Below are 6,750 nucleotides of genomic sequence, written 5' to 3'. Positions count from 1 at the left end.
ATGAACTAGAGGGATCTGTTTTCAAGTGCCTTCTGTCTATACATTTGCTTTTATCTCGACTATTTTAGCAATTTATCTTTTTTTCAGGCTTTTGTGGTTACTCTTCAGTACATTTATTTCTTATAGTAGCACTCAGCTAGACATACTTAAAACTAATTGCCTGAGTCTGGAGGTGAGCAGTTTCTCAATTCTATTTGTCCTTGTTCCAGTGAATGAGTATTAGGCTGTTGTTGTTTTTTATGACAGTCAGCAGTTAGTAAGTTAGCATGCATAGGATCTCCCAGATCTGTACTTTTTCCAGAACTTAAAGTAGAATGAATTTTCCAAGACAAGTGTGTTTAAAAAAAAAGCCTAAGCAAGTTACTGAAAAACAGAAAGAAACCTAGGATTTAAAAATAATTCAAGTGATTAAATCACTACATTTAGCTTTCAACTCATTCTGGAATCCATTCTTTATCAAGTCTTTTCTAGCGTGTGCCATATTTTATACTCAGTATGGTACTTGGAACTCAACAATTTAAATTAGACCCCCTAAGGAATAGGATAAATATTTTTAAAAGCTGAAAATAACTTTTACATCTTGTGCTATACCATGCCAAAAAACATAAATCCAGGCAATTCAACATTTTAGCAGAGGCAGATAACATTCTTTGTTATCCAGCATTTGTCTAATCAGAATTTACTGATAAAGGACTTCTTTATTCATTCTGTAACATTTGGGGTCAATTTGTCAAAAAATATGTGTTCTCCACAGTGCAAGGCACTTTAGGGATTACCAAAAATTTAGAACTCACTGTCCTTAAAGGTCTTACAATCTGAACTGGGGGATACTATATTTTGAGAGAACTTCAGTGCTCTAATGGATATATGATCTAATCAATATATTTACCCCATTGCTGTAATTACAACGCAGATACGCCTACCTATCCTGTTTGACTCTTGTCTAATCTTTTTTTCTGGCTTCTCTGACCTCTCTGACCTTCCATGACTACACTACAGCTCTTTCACCCAAAATGAGGGGGTCTTTCTTATTTCTTTTTGATATCACAAGAACACAAGTAGAGCAAATAACATTGTTTATCCTTCACTTTCACTATGTGATCAGTCCATTGTTTTGTTCACAATTTTTTTATGACATCCCTTACACCAGAGGTTGTCAAAATCACAGCTCTGGGCACACTTGGTTTGCAAAACTACCTAGTGGGTCAAATCAGATTAAAGTGTAACTGGGCAATGTTTAACAAACTAAATAAAATTACAATAAAACACAGATAATGTTAATTTGTAGTTTTCATATTTGAGTCAATATGCCTTCAGCAGGGATTAGTTTCTATCTGAATTTGATTTGACTGCTTACACTGCTTCATAATTCTTTTTAAGATATTTCAGCCTTTTCATGCCCACTATGTCCCTCTCCATTGCCACCTGGGTGGTCCTCATTCAATAATAATTTACTAAGAAGCTGCTGTGTACAACACACCATGCAAAGCTCTTAGAATATTAAGAAAGATATGAAAAAAGTCCCTGTCTTCAAGGAACTAACATTAGACAAGATAAAAAAAACAAGGGCTAGGTTATGTGGTAATAGGTACTCTGAAAATTCTGAAAATGGAAAGATGAATGGGATAGTTTCATCAAAAATGTAAGACCTGATTTGTCCTTGAAGGAAGTATAGAATTTTGGACTAGTGGTGGGGAGATGTGTGGGAATTGTAGCAGAAGGCTATAATAAAAAGTGCAAGGGCATGATAGTAGAGATTAATGAGCATTGCTTGTGTGGGAGACTGTATGTTGACTAGCCTCACTGGTCTGTGTTGAGGAGTAATAGTAAATAGAGTTGGATGGGGCCAGATTAGTGTTGTGATAGTGGAAATAGAGAAGTAATGACTCTTAAGAGACATTTCAAAGAACTGGAATTGTTGGCTGGTAGGGTATGGAATCAAGGGGAAAGAGGAGTCATAAACAGCTCTTTGGTTTTAACCTTGGGGAAGGTATGGATAATGGTGATGCCACTGTCAACACTGGAGAATTTGGAAGTCAATATTGGGGCAAAATTTTATGTTTTATTTGAGATGTGATGAATTTGCAGTGGCTTTAGGATATGTACATGGAAGAATCCTATAGACTGGCAGCAATGCAGGAGCTTGGAGTAAAGGGGGAAAGGCTTCTGTCAGCTTATGTGTCATCTCCTGTGGAAAGCCTTTCTTTGTCCCACTAATAGTCAATATGGTCTCCCTCCTATGAAAAACTTCTGTAATTATCTGTTTCAACGTTGTATGCTCAGAGTGTGACATTGTAAATAGAGTGCTGGAATTGGAGTCCTGAAGATTTGGGTTCAAATCCCTCCTCAGACATTTACTTGATTTTCTGTAAGTAACTTAATATCTCTGAGTCTCAGTTTTCTCACCTGTAAAATGAGGATGACCATAGCACCTACCTTGGGCTTTTTGCGGATATAAAATGTGTATAAAGCAGTTTGTAAGCCTTACATAACTGTATAAGTATGAGCTATTATTATTTTTAGCTGAAGCATTAGTAGTGTAGGGGAGGAGGAAGGAAGGAAGAAGGAGAAGGTGGAGAAGAAGAAGAAGAAAAAGAAGGAGGAGGAGGAGGGGAAGGAAAAGGAAGACAACTAAATCTTGAGAAATGCCTATCTTTAACAGACAGGATGATGATATCTGCTGGCCATGAATTTAATATTTTCCTATAAAACAAGCACTAGCAGCAGTGGAAAATGAGAATGATCACAACTGAGATTTGAACAGATAATAAAAGGGTAAGACTAAGCTAAAATACTAACCAGAGATGAAACAAGTTACCAGTCAGATGGATGCTGATCTGTTAAAATTTAATCTCTTGTTATTATTATAAAGTTATTTGGTACTCATCATGATCAGTGCTTATCAATTCTTTTCTCAAAGAGAGTGTTCATGATAGAAAGGCATAAGGCTTTCTTGTAATCTACAGGTCTCTGTCTTCGTTGTTACTTTTTCCTGAACTATGTTTTTCCATATTTTTCTTTTTAGTCTCTCCTATTCCCACATTTGCATTGAAGTCATTGAATTTCAGAGTGTATATTAATTTAATTTGAAGAGTCTCATTGAGTTCTTCATAAAACTTCTCTACCTTTTCATCCCCAGAAACCAATGTTGGTGCATAAATTGCAATTATTTTCATGGTGGGCTTAGAGCAAATACTTATCATTAGTACAGCAATGCAAGATAACCAGATATCCTATGAATTAATGTATATTTTTAACTTTTTTACCTTTTCAGGGTTTTTATATGTTTTTTTCATATTATAAACACAGAATACTCTCACTTTGTTAAAGGTCTCTTTTAACAAAGTAAAACAACAGATGTCATAATAATATAGTAGATGTAATATAACAACAATAATAATAGAGAGACCTCATCTGAAAGTTCATGCAGTATTTCACATCTGTAACACCCCCACTTCTCTTTTTGAAAAAATCATATTGATCTATTTTTTCTCCCACTCCATTAAAAAAGAAGAACTTGCAACAACTATAGTCAAGCAAAACAAATTTCTTCGATGGCTGTACACACACACATACACACACATACACACACACAAACACACACACAGGCACACAGACACAGACACACACACACATGAGAAATGTCTCCTTTTGTACCCTGAATCTATCACCTCTCTGTAAGGAATAGCATATTTTATCACCAGGTCTCTGGAATCATGAATGGTCATTGTATAGATTGTAATTGTTATAGCTTTCAAAATAGTTTTTTTAATCATGTTGTAGAATTGTTCTTCTTGGTCTACTCATTTATTTTTTTTAGTTTATAAAAGTCCTTATATAAGTCTTTCTATGTCTTTTTGAAATCATCTACTTTTTTTTTCATTTCTTTATAGCACAATAGTACATGTCACACTCAATTGTTGGACATCCTCTTGGTTTCCAGTTTTTTTTCCACCACAAAAAATAGTTGTTATGAATACTTTTGTACATAACTTTTGTACATTTTTATACAGAGGGTCTTTTCTTCTTTCTTTGATTTCTTTTGGGTATAGGCCTGGGGTGGTGAAATAGTATTAAGGTGTATGATAAAATCAACCCTGCCCACTCCTTCCTTTGCTTCAAAGAGTCATCTGTCAATAAGCTACAACTTCCTCCTTTCTTCTGTTTTCATTTATAATAAGCATATGAAGACTGAAAGAATTCAGCTCTTCAAAAATTCTATCAGTTGGGCAAGGATCTCATCATTGGAAAACCAACAGTCAAGTAAAAGTTTATAAGTGATCTAAAAACTGTTTGACATTAGTACTTCATGGTCTCTTTTCTTCCATTGTTCCACTATCACTACAAAAGTGGAAGAAAGTTACACAGACTGAGAGTCATTTTGTATTTTTCTTTGTTTCATAGATTGCCCTGGCCAAAAAATTCATCACCAAGATCAGTCTACCAGCAATGGGTTGGCCTGGAAAGCAGACTCAGGCTGTTGCCAGAGCCATAATCAAAGAACGTCAGAACCTGCCAGTTTATACTCCTCTGGCAATGCCTTCAGGAATGTGGGGACATCTCCATGACACATGAAGTATTGGAGCAAGTCTTTATGGAGGTAATATGTAAAAAGGGAGTAATGATGCCTATACCACCAACCTTACAGGGTTGATGTAAAGTTCAAATGAGATATTTATAGTGTTTTACAAACTTTAAGATACATATAAATGTCAGTTCTTATTATTGCAATACACATTCACTACTCTAATGCCTAGCCCTGTGCTTCACACAATATAACTACTAAATAAATGAGGATAACAAGAACCAAGAAAGGCAAGCAAGAAAACCAGGCATTTCAAAATATGTCATTTATTCTCAAAAAGCAGTTTGTCCATTAAGCTTAAATTTTGTTAACACAAATCAGATTAGCAGCTAAAAAGATAAACCTTTTTTAAAAAAACACATATCCTTTATTAATTTAAAATGCCAAGAATACCATTAACTTTTGTTGGCTTTGTTGCCAAGCTATTATTTTTTCTTTTCATGTATACCCATAGTTGTCAGGGTATATATGACATATCTATCTAAAATGGACTAACCTTTCCTTGGGTTCTATATTTCATTCTGATGCAGAGCAATTTTCAATGAATGTCTTTATATCAGAAAGAATTTCAAACTAAATTATAAAGAAAATTCTATATGAACTTCATTTCAACTGTGAAAATGGAAAATTAGCAAGTATTTTGTAACCACAATTCATTTTAAAAATAAATTTTATTGATACTTTTTGTTTTTACATTGCCTAATTTTCCTCCTGTATCCCTCTTCTTCCCAGAAAGCCATTCATGTAGCAAAGAATTTTTTAGAAGAGAGGAGAAAAAATCAGCAAACCCAGATTCCTTTTTATCTTTATCTTAAACATATTTTCTCAGATTTAATTCATATATTCACACATGTAATTTGGTTTTGAAATTTAAAAATTGCTATGCAATCTTCTCAAATTTAGAATTTCCTAGTGAAGTTGTACCTGTATGTTGCTACTGTAATTATTTGCTATCTAGCATTGACCAGTCACATAAACCAGGGAGTATACACAATATTTTTGGAGTCATCCCTATAAAGATGGCCTCTGAACATTGTATTTATTGTATACATGACTCCCATTCACAAATTTTATACATCAAACTTGTCTTCTGACTGATGCTCATACATGGCACTCCCTCTCTCATCTGTCAGCCTCTTAGAATCCTGAGCTTCTTAATAGCCCTGCTCACCTACCTTCCTTGAAAGAATATAAACTCCTTGAAGGTAGAGGGCAGGGATGTTGTGTAATGATCAAAACATGGAAAAAAGGATGAGATCAGAAGGATTTCCTTTTTTAAAATAGTAATTTATTTTTATTTTTCACATTCCCTTCCATAAGATTTTGAATGTTGAATTTTCTCCCCCACCCTCTCCTCCCCCCCCCCTTCCCAAGATGGCATGCAATCCAATATAAGCTCTATTTATACATTCATATTAAACATATTTTCACATTAGTCAAGATGTAAAGAGGAATTAGAACTAATGGGAGGAACCACAAGAAAGAAGAAACAAAATAAAACAACAAAAGAAAAGGAGAGCAAATAGTATGCTTCCATCTGCATTCATACTCCATAACTGTTTCTCCGGATGTGGATAGCATTTTCCATCATGAGTCTTTTAGTGTTGCCTTAGATCTTTGCATTGTTGAGAAGAGCTAAGTCCATCAAGGTCAGTCATCACACAATGTGGCTGTTACTGTGTACAATGTTCTCCTGGTTCTGCTCATTTCACTCAGCATCAGTTCATATAAGTCTTTCTAGGTTTTTCTGAAGTCTGCTGCTCGTTGTTTCTTATATCACAATAGTATTCCATTACATTCATATACCACAACTTGTTCAGCCATTTCCCAATTGATGAACATCCCCTCAATTTACAATTCTTGGCCACCACAAAAAGAGCTGCTATAATTATTTTTGTACATGTGGGTCCTTTAGAAGGATTTTCTAACCCAAAGATCAGTGATTCCAGAATCAGAAGGTATACCTTGTGAGTTACAGGACTGATAGGGGTGGGAATAAGGGAGATGGAACAGAGGGAAAGGATTGTCACCTCACTATATAGTAACTGAAATCAGAGGGATTCTATAGCAGGACGGTGGTGTAAGTCTTTCCTCTCCTTCTCCTCTGCCTCCTCCTGTTCCCTTCCGTCCTCATTGTTCATCTCCTCCCTCCATCTTCCTTCCTT

Source organism: Trichosurus vulpecula, chromosome 7 (genome assembly GCF_011100635.1).
Source record: "Trichosurus vulpecula isolate mTriVul1 chromosome 7, mTriVul1.pri, whole genome shotgun sequence".
In the NCBI taxonomy this organism is placed as follows: domain Eukaryota; kingdom Metazoa; phylum Chordata; class Mammalia; order Diprotodontia; family Phalangeridae; genus Trichosurus; species Trichosurus vulpecula.
This window is presented reverse-complemented; position numbering follows the sequence as displayed.